This window comes from Hevea brasiliensis, chromosome 3 (assembly GCF_030052815.1).
Source record: "Hevea brasiliensis isolate MT/VB/25A 57/8 chromosome 3, ASM3005281v1, whole genome shotgun sequence".
Lineage (NCBI taxonomy): Eukaryota > Viridiplantae > Streptophyta > Magnoliopsida > Malpighiales > Euphorbiaceae > Hevea > Hevea brasiliensis.
Window position 1 is genome coordinate 50,506,260 of NC_079495.1, and position 15,162 is coordinate 50,521,421.

Consider the following 15,162-nt stretch of genomic DNA (forward strand, 5'->3'; position numbering starts at 1 on the left):
AATTACACTCGGCATTGGTAATGAGGCGGTTTGGCTCAACACGATCCGTGATCAACATCCAAGAATACCACCAAGTCGCCTACCATGAGCTTAAGGAAGAAGAAGGGTTGAAAATGGCTCGCAAGTCTTGGGAAAGCATCACTCGATGGAGAGATCACTCAAAGGCCCAAGTGCCTCGGGCGATTATCTTAAATGGAGGCGGGGGCGAGAACACTCTCTTTGTAGAATTCAAGGACAGCGACCCTCACCAAAAGCCCTATTAGAGAAGGCGTGTCGCTTTGGTTGACTCGCTACAAAGGCAAATCTGAGAACTCACGGTTGCAAGAGCAGATGAAACAATTGGAGGACCAACAGCGAAACTTAAGAAAAGGGTGAGAAGACTCAAGGAAGAGGCAAGAGCCGAAAGGATGGAGTCAGAAAAGCAAGAGGTGCGATGGGAAAAGGAAAAGACACTCTTGAGCTAAGGTCAAAGAAATGAAAGTGCGAGAATAACAAGCTTAGGAAAGATGAAATACCAAGAAATACTCATTGAAGAGTATAAGCAAGAAAACAAAAAGAAGAAGCTTGAATTAAAAGAACAAGCACTACTCATCAACGATATCTTGAAAGAGTGTGCTAAAGAAAGGAAAGAGAAAGAAAAACAAATTTGCTCTCTATCAAGGATGAAAGAGAATGTTGACCAGTGGAAAAACGATAGCACAGGAAAACAAGAACTATTACAGAATCAAGTACGCTCTGAAAGCATTCGACCCTGCCAAACAAGAAGAAAGGTAATATGAGTATCTCAGAAAATGTCATCTCATTATAAAAAACCTCCCAGAGCCTAGGCCGGTGTAAAGAATATGGTGTACAAATTATTCAGTTAATGAAATGATTTTGGACCATTGTTTAGCAAATTTGTGAGTGAATAATATGACTCCCATAGGAACTCCCTCGCTAAGGTTATGTGAAAAATTGAATGCGCTATATGGACAGGTATCATAAATGCGCATTCAATCTAGTCATTCACAGCCAGACTATCGAACGATGCCATGATAAAGTTGATGCAATTATCCTTTCGCAGATTCCATTTTGGCTCCCAAATGCCACTGTATCCTTCGTCCGGATCAGGACTTTTAGTTTCTTTGCAAAATTCAAAGTTCATTTAAAATTTTCCTTTTTATCCTCACAGGAAATCAATATTGCTTCAAATAAAGCAAGTCTGACCAAGCACACGGTTCAGCCCAAGCGAGTGTACTTAACAAGATCTCGGACAAAGAAGATAATGGAAGATCGGGAACAAGTACGACCTACGAGGTAGGTCTCAGAGTTGAAAGATCGACTTTACAAATTATGAGACTAATGAAGGAAATGTCTCGAATAAGCCTACTTGAGCCTAGCCCACCATTACCTCCTCGCCTCCTACGACAAATGATCCTCATCAAGCTTCAACTTCTTTTACCTTTGGTCTCCCATCCGGACGACAATCACTATCAATCCGGTTACCACAAATAATGACCTACCTTACTCTCATTACCCAACCATTCCAAACACCGACCCTTACCTTTCAAATTCAATCCCTCCAATTCACTTCACCCCTCATCTCCCGGTGAGAATATCCCGAGCGATGGGAGGAAAATAAGTCAAAAGAAAGCAGCTATGCGCTCTAGAGGAAAGATTGAGAGCAATTGAAGGGTTGAATATGTATGGCTCTGTGGATGTGGCATCACTTAGATTGGTTCCCGATGTAGTGGTACCTCCTAAATTCAAGGTCCCCGATTTTGACAAGTATACTGGGAATTTGGACCATTGAATTCATTTGGCCACCTATATTGCCAAGATGTCCTCTATGACAGATGATGACAGATTGTTAATCCACTTCTTCCACGAGCCTCTGCAGGAGCACACGAGGTGGTGTGTTGGTTAGATAGGAGTAGACTACGCTCTGGAAGGATTTAGCCGAGGCCTTTTGAAGCGGTACAAATTTAAGCTGCGATGTGGCCCCCACAAGGAGGGATCTTGAACACAGTGCGAAGACCGGGAAAGCTTCAAGGAGTATGCCCAAAGATGGAGAGAAAAGGCGGCAGAAGTCCACCCTCCGGTGACTGACAATGAGCTGTGCTCTCTATTTATCGAGACTTTGAAGGCTCCCTACTTCAACTTGATGATTGGGAACACTTCTAACAGCTTCTCCGACATCATACAGTAGGTGAAAGAATAGAGGCCAATCTAAGAATGGGACGGTTGCAGAGTTGGTGAGAGCCACCGCTAAGAAGATCGCCTTTGGCAAGAAAAAGGAGGGTGAGGTACATTCTGTCACGTCAAAACAATTATTCCCTATTCCCCAAAACAACTACCGTATCCTTCCTCTCTGGCCAAACCATTGCAAACATTCCACCTCCGTTTCCTAATTATCCGCAACCATGCCCACAATATCCCCCACCTACAAATTTCCATCCAAGACCACCTCCTCCTCGTGTTCTACCAAGACCACCACAAAGCAACCCAAGACCTCCAAGGAACCACGATCCACCTCTTCCCCTCCTCTCGGTGAAATATACCGATACCTTGTCGGTATAAACCAAATCGTGCAGTCCTTGGACCCAATCCGGTAGCCATATCCCAGGTGGTATGATGCCACTGCCGTTGTGAGTACCATGGAGGGGCACAAGGGCATTCAATCGACAACTGCGGAGCACTCAGAGGGAGAGTGCACGCTTTAATCCGAAATGGGTGGTTGAAGATCGAGGGAAACGGTTCCCTCCCTAATGTTACCTCAAACCCCTTTGCTAACCACAATGTGGGCAGTGCTGTAAATATGATTGAGTCTGAGGAAGAAAGATCAACACCGGAAGTGGACAAGCTGGTTCCCTACTTTAGGGAGATTTTTGCTGTAGCAATAAAGGAAGGCTACCTTTGCCCTCAGGTAGCGGGGTTCGAAGAGAGTACGGGGTGTCCTTACCATGGAGGGGCAGCTGACCATGAGCTGCGAGACTGTGAGGGATTCAGACAAGAGGTCCGGAACTTATTGTCTCTCAAGGTTCTGAGATGCCAGACGAAGTCAAAGACAGAAGAGGGAGTGAACACCACTAGGTTCAGCCAAACTGCTTCTACCTCCAAACCCAGAATCACCTTCTCACCCCCGGTAGCCTCACCGCGATGCAGTTATCCGAACTCCGCATCGCCTCCGTCACCAATACTCTCGCTGTCCCATGGAATTATAATTTCCAAGTTTTCACTCAGGAAGCGTCAAGCAGTACATCGGCTCCTAGTCTTGTCTCACCTCCAGCACCACCAAGACCATGTTTCGCTCCTCATGAGCACTTCAGGATGACTTATGCTGGACCTGCCAGCGACATTACTCCCCAGACCAGTTCTCAGCCCGTTATCGCAACAAAGCCCTCTCCACCTGAGCAAGAAGTCGAGTTTATAACTCGAAGTGGGATGTGTTACGGGAACGAAGAAAGAGAGAGGAGGAAAGGGAAAGTAAAAATGGGAGAGTCATCAAGAAATACAGAAGAGGAGGTTGAGAGCGGGGAAGTAGAGCTGTGAGCACAAGGAAGAAGAAGAACTCTGCTCCAAATAATGAAAGCAGTGAGTATGATGTGGTGGAGCGGTTGAGAAAAACACCCCGGATTTCATGTTATCACCGATCTTGAGCTCGGAAGTCCGACAAGCCTTACAAAGAATCTGGATCAAGCCTTTGTAAACCCCGACATTACTCAGGCGCGGTTTGAGAAGATAGTAGAACAAATCCGGGCATCGGCTTTGTAGCCTTTTACAAGAGGAGAGTAGACCCGCAGCTTAGGGCACAATAAAGCTCTACATGTAGCGTGAAGTGTAAGGGTTGTATAGTGGCCAAGGTTCTCATCGATAACGGATCGACCCTCAATGTCTTGCCTAGCGCTACCTTAGCGGTGCGGTCGACCAATCGTATATACGTCAGAGTGCAATGGTGGTAAGGGCCTTTGACGGTACCAAGAGAGAGGTGCTGGGAGACATTGACTTGCCAATCCAAGTCGATGCATGTACTTTCAATGTCACGTTTCAGGTGATGAACATTGAGCCAGCTTACACTATGCTGTTGGGAAGGCCATGGATCCACTCTGCGAATGCTGTTCCTTCAACCTTGCACCAGAAAATAAAATACATTAAGGACGGCAAAATCGTCACTGTAAGGGGTGAAGAGGCCATATTAGTCACCAAGCCGCAATCACTTCCTTATGTGGAAGCGGCCGAGGAGTCGTTGGAGAGTTCTTTCCAGGCCCTTGAACTGCAAGATACCGGGAAGGAGGGGGCTATGGCTATGGTGGCCAAAGTGATGTCGAGGAACGGGTATCAAGAGGGGAAAGGCTTGGGCACCGCATTGCAAGGAATCATGGAACCCACACCGGCTATTCAGAAGATAGGCCGTTGTGGTTTGGGATATGAAGAGGATGCCCTCGTGGATGGGCGGTTCTGGATGAGGAAAATACTTCGGGATCAGAGATTTGACCAGGAGATGGGAAAGATGAAAATAGTCCCGAGAATTACGGAGATCTTCACTAAACCGGTCATTCAACATCAGCAAATCTGGAAGAATCACCCGATGAGCCATCCATAGATGTCATCCAATTGGACTCCTTGTATGAGGCCCTAGTATCGCCAATGGCTGAGGGGCAGGAGCTTGACAACTGGACAACAGAGGATATCCCTGTACTCAATCTCGAGTAAAGTACCTTTGGTTATCAACACTTGATCATTTTGTCCATGGTGACAAGTGTAATACTGTAAATGGACCTTTTCTTATGGCATTAATATTAATGAATTGATAGCGCATTTTAAAACCAATACTCTCTTTCTTTCCTTTTTAATTCCATCCTTATAACACGTTCTATTCTTTATTTATTCAGGACCATTCATCAATTAACACCTAATAATCCAATAGACTCAGAAATCCCTCTGGTTAATTTTGAAATCCCCATAAGCGCCATTACTTCAAGTGATTACGAGGAAGACCTTACACAAGAAGGCAGAAAAGGATGAGCCCTCCTCGTGCCTTGTGGAGGCAGAGGCGCACACAATAAACTTGGGCCTGAGAAGAAGTAAAAGGAACTTAAGGTAGTGGAGAGTGAAGAATTGGGAGATACGATCGATCTGCTTAAAGAATTCCTCGATGTATTTTCTGGAGCTATGATGATATGGTGGGTTTGGACCCTCGGATAATGCGCACAAAATTCCCTTAATTCCGTGAGCGATTAGGTGAAGCGAAACTAAGGAGAATGAATCGACACCTTGCTGAAGGTTCGGGATGAAGTCAAGAAACAGTATGACGCTGGGTTCTTGGAAGTGGTCAAATATCCCCAATGGATGGCTAACGTCGTCCCGGTAATGAAGAAGGACGGGAGAGTCAGGGTGTGCGTTGACTACAGGGATCTTAATAAAGCTAGCTTGAAAGACGATTTCCCTCTCCCCACATTGATGTGTTAGTTGACAATCTTTGCGGGATTGGGCAGGTGTTCGTGTATTGATGGGGCATCAGGGTACAATCAGATCCCAATGGACGAGGAAGACAAGGATAAAACTGCTTTCATCACTCAATGGGGAGTATTTTGCTATCGGGTCATGCCCTTCGGGTTGAAAAATGCGGCTACTTACGGTAGCGCAATGGTCACATTATTCCACGATATGATGCATAAAGAAGTGGAGGTATACGTGGATGATATGATCATCAAATCCAGGAGAAGAGAGCCACGTTCGGTGATGAGGAGGGTATTGAAAGACTCGGAAATACCACTTGAAGTGAACCTGCTAAATGCATATTCGAGCTAGATCGGGAAGTTGTTAGGATTCATAGTAGCGAAAGGGATAGAAGTAGATCCGGACAAAGTCCGAGCTATTCAAGAAATGCCGTCCCCAAAAGCGAGAAGGGAGGTGTGCGATTTTTAGGAAAAGTGAACTACATTTCGAGGTTTATTTCTAATCTCACTGCCAAAGCTGAGCCTATTTTCAGATTACTCCGGAAGAACAACTCTACTCAATGGGATTCGGTTGTCAAGAGGCTTTTGAGAAAATCAAGCGATGCACATCAAATCCACGATTGGTTCCACATGGCGGGCGGGCCTTTGATCCTGTACATGGCAGTCCAGCAGAACTCGATGGGATGTGTTTTGGGACAACATGATGATACCGGCCGAAAAGAGAGGGCCATATATTACCTGAGCAAGAAGTTCAATGACTGTGAGTTAAGGTACTCTTTCTTAGAAAAGACTTGCTGCGCGTTAGCCTAGACAGCAAATCGCCTCAAGCACTACATGTTGAATCACAAGACATGGCTCATCTCCAGGATGGATCCTATCAGATATGTATTCGAAAGCCCATTCGTGCCAGGAAGGATAGCCAAGTGGCAGGTTATACTCTCCCAATACGACATAGTCTATGTGACCCGGAAAGCGGTGAAAGGTAGCGTGATCGCTGACCTCCTAGCGGAAAATCCTATCCAGGATTATGAAGCTCTGGATTTTGAATTCCCTGATGAACATATTAATGAAGTAGACTGTGAAGAAGAGGGCCCAACCGATGTATGGGAAATGTATTTAATTTATCAATTTGTCAGGTAATGGAATCGGGTATCTTGGTATCCCCGGACGGAAAACACTTCCTGATAGTCAAGTTGAGATTTGGTATACTAACAATGTCGAGAATATGAAGCTTGTGTAATGGGTCTACAAGCTGCTATCGAGATGAAAATCAGAAAGCTGGAGGTGTACGGAGACTCGGCTCTGATAATTTATCAAGTCAAGGGAGAATGGCAAACCAAAGACCTCAAGCTGATCCCATATCAGAAGTACCTACTGGAGCTAATCAAGGACTTTGAAGAAATCTCTTTCACTCATCTTAGCTGAGACAAGAATCAATTTCTGATGCCTTAGCTACTCTAGTGTTATGGCTCAAATCGAAGAAGGGCGCGACTCAAGCATTGAGGATTAAAGCAAGGGATGAGCGACCATCGCTTCATGGTTGAAGAGGAGCACGATGGAAAGCCTTGGTATCATGATATCTGGTCTCTTTGCAGAACTGCAGAATTCCCCTCGAGGCAAGCAAAAAGGAAAAGAAGATGATTCGGAGATTAGCGTTGGGATACTTCCCCAGTGGAGAAACCCTATACAAGAGGAGCTCCAGCGGCGAATTATTGAGATGTGTAGATGCAAAAGAGGCAAAGAGAATCCTTTTTGAGACTCATGAGGGAAATTGTGCAACTCACGCCAATGGACACGTGATGGCTAAGCAAATCATGCGACGGGGATATTTTTGGACCACAATGGAAAAGGACTGTATCGAGTATTTCCGAAAGTGCCATAAGTGTCAGATTTATGCGGATCCAATAAATGTGCCACCTCACAAGTTATTCAACCTCGTCTCACCATGGCCTTTCGCAATGTGGGGCATCGATGTGATTGGTCCCATCAATCCTAAGGCATCCAATGGACATAGATTTATCCTAGTGGCCATCGACTATTTCTCCAAATGGGTCGAAGCAACGTCGTATGCTCACATCACGCAAAACACGTTTCTTAAATTCTTCAAAAGCAACATCATCTGCCGGCATGGCCTCCCGAATGAAATTGTCACTGATAATGCCAAGAACTTGAATGGTTCGAAGGTTCAGAAACTGTGTGATCAATACAGAATCCGACATCTCAACTCCTCCCCATACCGTCCCCAGATGAATGGAGCGGTGGAAGCCGCAAACAAAAACCTCAAGAGGATAATTCGGAAAATGACAGTCACATATAGGGATTGGCATGATATGCTCCCCTACACTCTTCACGCATACCGGACTTCCGTGAGGACCTCAACCGGGGCAACTCCCTACTCACTGGTTTACGGAATGGAAGCAGTATTACCTATTGAGGTCGAAATTCCTTCCTTAAGGATTCTGAAGGAATCAGGAATTGATGAATCAGAATGGATCCAGTCAAGGTTGGATCAGTTAAACCTGCTGGACGAGAAAAGATTAACAGCAGCATGTCATGGGCAATTATACCAGAGGAGAATGGCTAGGGCATTTGATAAAGGTGTCCGGCCACGCGAATTCCAACCCGGGGACCTAGTACTGAAGAAAGTGCTGCCGAACCAAAACGATCCCCGGGGCAAATGGTCACCAACCTACGAGGGACCCTATGCGGTTAAAAAGGCATTTTCTAGAGGAGCCTTGATCTTAACCTACATGGACGGTGAAGAATTCCTGAGACCTGTGAATGCCGACACTGTCAAGAGATACTATGTATAAAACGAGTGAAGGATGAAAACCCGAAAGGGCGTCCCAAAAAAAAAAAAAAAACTTGGGGTGAAAACCCGAAAGGGCGCCCTAAGAACCGAAATGGAGAAATAAGGAAGGGGATATTAAACCGAGGATGGAGAGGAAACTGTGGCATGAGGCTTGAGAGAACTTGAAATAATGGCAGTTAAAATACTTCAAATCCATCTTAATGGAATGTGTGAGATCTATCCTTGTACCCTTCCTTTTACTTTGAAAGTCTATTTTTCCTAAAACCATAATAAAGTTATACTTTATTCTATCTGCTTTTGTTGTCCTGTTTACTCACTTTTTGATACTATCCTTTCTCTTTGTTTAATGCGCTATTGATTAGTTAAAATTTTTGCCATAAGATTTGAATTCGAAAATTGATAACCTCATGTACTTTACTATGAGATTTGCAGGGAATGGCCTTCAAAAAAAAAAAAAAAAAAAAAAAACTAGGAGTGAAAACCCGAAAGGGCGCTTCTGGTCGAATGGACGAAAAGAAAGTAAAAACCCGCAAGGGCGCTTTCCGTAAAATAAGGAGAAAGTCGGGAACAGAAAAGGGGCATCTGAAGGAATGGGATCATGGGTCAAATCTTGCAACTCCTCCTCCATTAATCATCGGCCTTCGGTATCTTGTTAAGTACACTTCGTCAGGGAAAGAACTTCATGTGTCAGGGTTAGACTTGCTTTGTAAGTTGATTTTAATTTCCTGCATTTAAATTTCTGCTATCAACCTCTGGTTCCTTGATCTAAGTTGATTTTAAATTCCAGCCATTTACATTTCTGCTATCAACCTCTGGTTCCTTGATCTAAGTTGATTTTAATTTCATGCAATTTAAATTTCCTGCTATCAACCTCTGGTTCCTTGATCTAAGTTGATTTTAATTTCATGCAATTTAAATTTCCTGCTATCAATCTCTGGTTCCTTGATCTAAGTTGATTTTAATTTCGTGCAATTTAAATTTCCTGTCATCAACCTCTGGTTCCTTGATCTAAGTTGATTTTAAATTTCATGCAATTTAAATTTCCTGCTATCAACCTCTGGTTCCTTGATCTAAGTTGATTTTAATTTCCTGTATTTAAATTTCTGCTATCAACCTCTGGTTCCTTGATCTAAGTTGATTTTAAATTCCAGCAATTTACATTTCTGTCCTCAACCTCTGGTTCCTTGATCTAAGTTGATTTTAATTTCATGTAATTTAAATTTCCTGCTATCAACATCTGGTTCCTTGATCTAAGTTGATTTTAATTTCATGCAATTTAAATTTCCTGTCATCAACCTCTGGTTCCTTGATCTAAGTTGATTTTAATTTCCTGCATTTAAATTTCTGCTATCAACCTCTGGTTCCTTGATCTAAGTTGATTTTAAATTCCAGCAATTTACATTTTTGCTATCAACCTCTGGTTCCTTGATCTAAGTTGATTTTAATTTCCTGCATTTAAATTTCTGCTATCAACCTCTGGTTCCTTGATCTAAGTTGATTTTAAATTCCAGCCATTTACATTTCTGCTATCAACCTCTGGTTCCTGGATCTAAGTTGATTTTAATTTCATGCAATTTAAATTTCCTGCTATCAACCTCTGGTTCCTTGATCTAAGTTGATTTTAATTTCATGCAATTTAAATTTCCTGCTATCAACCTCTGGTTCCTTGATCTATTTCATGCAATTTAAATTTCCTGTCATCAACCTCTGGTTCCTTGATCTAAGTTGATTTTAAATTTCATGCAATTTAAATTTCTGCTATCAACCTCTGGTTCCTTGATCTAAGTTGATTTTAATTTCCTGCGTTTAAATTTCTGCTATCAACCTCTGGTTCCTTGATCTAAGTTGATTTTAAATTCCAGCAATTTACATTTTTGCTATCAACCTCTGGTTCCTTGATCTAAGTTGATTTTAATTTCATGCAATTTAAATTTCCTATTATCAACCTCTGGTTCCTTGATCTAAGTTGATTTTAATTTCATGCAATTTAAATTTCCTGCTATCAACCTCTGGTTCCTTGATCTAAGTTGATTTTAAATTCCTGCATTTAAATTTCTGCTATCAACCTCTGGTTCCTTGATCTAAGTTGATTTTAATTTCCTGCGTTTAAATTCCTATTATCAACCTCTGGTTCCTTGATCTAAGTTGATTTTAATTTCATGCAATTTAAATTTCCTGCTATCAGCCTCTGGTTCCTTGATCTAAGTTGATTTTAATTTCATGCAATTTAAATTTCTTGTTATCAACCTCTGGTTCCTTGATCCAAGTTGGTTTTAATTTTCTAGTATTCTAACTTCCGTTGCCAAATTCTAGGTCATTAACTTAGGTACACCTAATCGTCCAAAATATGAGTCTAAATCTTTACATAATTCCTACACGGAAATTTTCCTTTGATAGAAATTATGTAAAGAGGGGCAGCTGTCGACACCATATTTTGGCCGATCCCCAAAATCAATAAAACTTTGAAACCGATCCCCGGCACTAAGTCTCCTTTGGACAGCTAATCACATTTCCGATCCCTCTTCGATAGGCAGTCACAATTCCGATCTCTCCTCACAAAGAATTAAATCAAATTGTTAAGTTCTCGCAACAGTCAAAGCTTTACCAGTCTATCGCTCACCGATCTCTCAAACCCATTGTCGAAACCCAGGACCCATCAAGTATGTTCCTAATAAACAAAATGAACTGGCACTAGATCTTTTCTTACCAGTTTTATTGCCGATCTCCTTTTCGAAAGATTAAGAGCTAAGGTTTTGGTTCGGTTTAATGAGGATTCCGATCTTAAGTGTTCTAGTTAAATTTTCAATTTTAATCAAGTCCCATTCAGCATTTCTTCCCCACCGATCTCATGCTTATTGTGCTTTCCGATCTCTTATACTTAGATTAATAATTGCATTTAGTTCTTGTTTCGCTATGCTCATACAATCAAATACTTAGGCAATTCAGAGATTTTCCAATCACATCCATTCATTGAACAAAAGAGACATCCCATTTCATTTCATTTTTTTGTACAAGCTATTCAGCTGGAGGGTCACCCGACTGATTTACATTTTCTCACTCTCTCTCTCACCCTTGGCTTCCTTCTCCTTTGTCCTCATCGTCGCCCTCGGGGCAGTCGGCCATCCAAGAGAAGTCTTCTTCTGGGTAACGCTTCTGGAGTTCGGCCAAGAGATCCTTGTGAGCATTCACATAGGCTCCGGCTATTCCCGTCACCATCTCTTCATCTTTCTCCTTAAGCTCCTCGTCTTTCTCTTTGAGTTCCTCGATGAGTTGAGCGACCTGAGCAGCTTCGTTGGCCTGTAGCGCATGGACTTCTCCGAGAACCCGATTCCTTTCAGCCAGAACAAGATTCAGTTCGGCCACTCTGTCCTCATAAAACTTCGCTCGCCCCTCAACTTGAGATATATAATCTTGAGCAGATGAGAGTTGGGACAGGAAGGAAGCCACTTCCTGATTTTTCTTCCCGATCTCCTTACCCAGACGCTGAACCTTTTCCCGAACCATGGTCTGATTCACCAGGCACTCCACGTTCAGGCTCATGGATTGAGTCAAGATATCATCAAGGCTGTTCGGGGATAGCCTGTCCTGATCCTCCTGAAGGAAGATAGAAGACCCCAAGACTTTGGCAAAACCGGAGTTCTCCCGAACAGTCCGGTTATTCTTGAGAATCGTCGATGTCTGGCGCCACGAGAAGAGGTCCTCCCAGAAGATTGAGAAGGACCCCTTTCCGTGCTTGGAACAACTGGAAGAGCCGGAGGCTGCTCTTCCAATCTAGGAGGAAATCGGATAGCTTCAGCGGTCGGCAGATCCGAAGGTTGTGGCAGGTCCCCTCGTACTTCCCCAGATTCATGACCAGGCGTTCGAAGCATTTCCGAACGCTTCATCTCCTTTATTTTCCGGGAGATCTCCTTGTCCTTCTTCCGCTTCCTAGAACCCTCACCACCCGCCATACCTGCACAAAGAAAAGGTCAGTGAGATCGCTAAGGTCCTGAGAGCTGAGGTATAGAAAATACCAATGCCGAGGTCAGAGAGCGGAAGTTCACGGTCTTGGCCGGTGAGCAGTTGAATAGTCCAATGGTGCAGCTCGGCAGTTACCGCATCCAAACAAGAATACTTTTGAGTGGCGGCCTGACTCTTCAGATCCATCACTATTAAGCTTTCCTCCTGGTTCAGGGTAATATGCTTCGGAAGCAAAGGCCCACGTACCACCGGCTCTGAGGAAGTCCTCAAAGCAGCTCGGATCTTTGCTCCTCAGAATGAAGAAACGGTTCTTCCAATTCTTAAGGGATGAAGGCAGATCGGAAAAGAGCCCGCAATGAGGCTTCGCCTGAAAGAACCAGTGTTCGTCATCCTTTCGGCGAGTTAGTCTGTGCAACTCGGCGAACACCTTAGCCGTAGGTCTGATTGCCTTAGATTGGCATAGACTTCGGAAGGCTACCAAGATCCGCCACGAGTTAGGGTGAACTTGAGCAATGCACACTCGGTGAAGTTTTAGGACCTCCTTGTAGAAGTCATCTAGAGGGAACCGAAGACCGGCCTTTAACTGTTCCTCGTACACCATAACTCTGTCATTCTCCTCAAAAAAGTAATCGGCTCGGTGATAGCCTTGACATCGGATAAGTTCATACGAATCAGGACGAATACTATACTCCTGGCCAAACGATTGCAGATCGGATTCTCGAAGAACCAACGGTAGCTCGTCTATAGGGAGAGTCTCCCTCCCTGAAGGAGGTGCACGCCTTGATGGTATGACCCTCCCCTGACCTGGAACAGAGACCCTAGGAGGTTCAGGTTGCGTGCTTGGCCCGATTACCTCTTCTTCATCGGACGACCATGAGAACTGAATGGAAGGAGGGCTCGCCGCTCTCTGACCTTCGACACTGCTCATTTTCAAAGGAAATAAAGAACTTAAACTAAAAAGAAGATCAAAACCCTTACCGGAGTCTGATCGGCGTCGGAAGAACTTGGGAAAAATGAGAGAACTTCGAAGTTGTGAGCAAGAGACTGAAAATGGAATGAGAGAGCAAATGGCTAACCCCCCATCCCTATTTATACTAGTCCGAGCATTTAATGCTCACGAGGTTCCATGCAGTGCATCGGTTAACGGGATTCGCCAGCTGTTCTGACACGTCTCTCGAACATTCTGAGATCGGTTAATTGGAGATCGGCATAATAAGTTGAATATTTTTAATAAAGGACCAGTTAAGAGTCGTTTTGTTAGGAACCAGACCGGACCTAAGGAAGGGAAAGATCGGAATAATAGATCGGAAGATGGGAGACCAGCATGAAAGATCGGAAAGAACATGTGAAAGAGAGCAGAAAGAGGAGGGATCGGAAGGCAAAAAGAATAAGACAAATCCCAAATAACCGTCGTCAGAATCGAGTAGGAGGTAGTTAAAGCGTTGCAGACGAGATCTCCACCGCACGCCTAAGAATCGCCCACAATGCTGACAAGGTGCCAGGGTATGTCATGACAGTCCTGTACATCCCAATCTCCACCGTTGATCCCACTTGTAAGGACAAACCCGGAACCCTTGGATCAAGAGAGAAGACGACAATACCAGCGTCTTTCGCTCTTAGCCCTTAGATCGTTCCGGACAAGAAGATCTGGGACCGTCAGATTGAAAGAAGAAAAGGACAAACGTTACTGCGAGAGGATCTCAGCCATTCATTTCGATTCTCTTTAATTCCTGGACATCCGATCATGTCCTTCGAAATCTTGACTCTCCATCTCCCTCAAAATAAATCCTGACCCTTCACGGGGAGCGCCCGATCCCTATAAATACCTGCATGAAAAAACTGTTCAAGAGGACGGACGGACAAAAAGAGAGGATGTTATTATAGCGGAAGAACTCTGAAAAATTCATTCAGTTTGTTATTCCGCTACTTAGAAGTGTTGAGTGGAAAGACTTTTGAAACTAGTTTTCTGAAGTGTTTTCTTGAAAAGGATTCTGAATACTGGAACTCTACATTTTCAGTTTGTTCATTATCTGGTCATACTCTCACTTTCAACCCTTTATCATCTCTGTTCTTATTCCCATTGTCCAAGCTCAACTTCATTCCACTCGGTTTTTATTTTAATCTGATCATATTTTAACTAAGCTCCCTTCACTTCCCGACGAACATCAGCTCTCAGGCTAATCAGTCCACTGTCTTATCTCGATTTGCCACCCAGTAGTTATTTCAATAGATTTGGCTCCTCACAGGTAAGAGCTCATATTACTGTTTTATTAAGTGTTTACATTTACTTTTCGCAATTTCTTCGTTCTCCTTACGTATGTGATTTTCTCCAAGTTCATTTTGTGCAAAAGGACCCAAAAGAATGTTACTCTCGAGTTACCTCTTTAGTGACTAGTCCGTCATTTTATTAATCTTCGTTATTTCTAAATGCAAGTTCTCTAGCTCCTAGTAGCGTGTAAATGGTCCGGTAAGACGTAGGTAACTGCAACTTAAGGATCTCTTTTAAAAGAGAGAACCTGAATGGCGCGTCAGGAAGATAGCCAAACTATTAGGCTGACGTAAACAGCAATTCGACAAAGATGTCATAAAGTGGAATAAAACCAAAATAAACAAAACAGAATATATCGGTCATTAATAGATATTGGTAAAATGAATACATGGAAGGTCGGTAAATCAAGTCTAGTTTTCCCCATCTAGCCAAAAGGTATCGAGAAGCCTTATCCCCAGCATCTTCGAATGCCAGAATCCTTAGCTTTAGGCTCTTATGTCATATAGCCGAAATTAAAATCCGGGAGATCGGAAAAGTCCCTTTCAGGCTCCTGTTTATCTAAAAGCGATCGGAGGAGAGTTCTTATCCGATCTCCCCCCAAAATTTTAATAAATGTTAAAAAGAGATCGGAGGAGAGTTCTTATCCGGTCTCAACTCAAAAATTTTGATAAATGTCTAGAGGA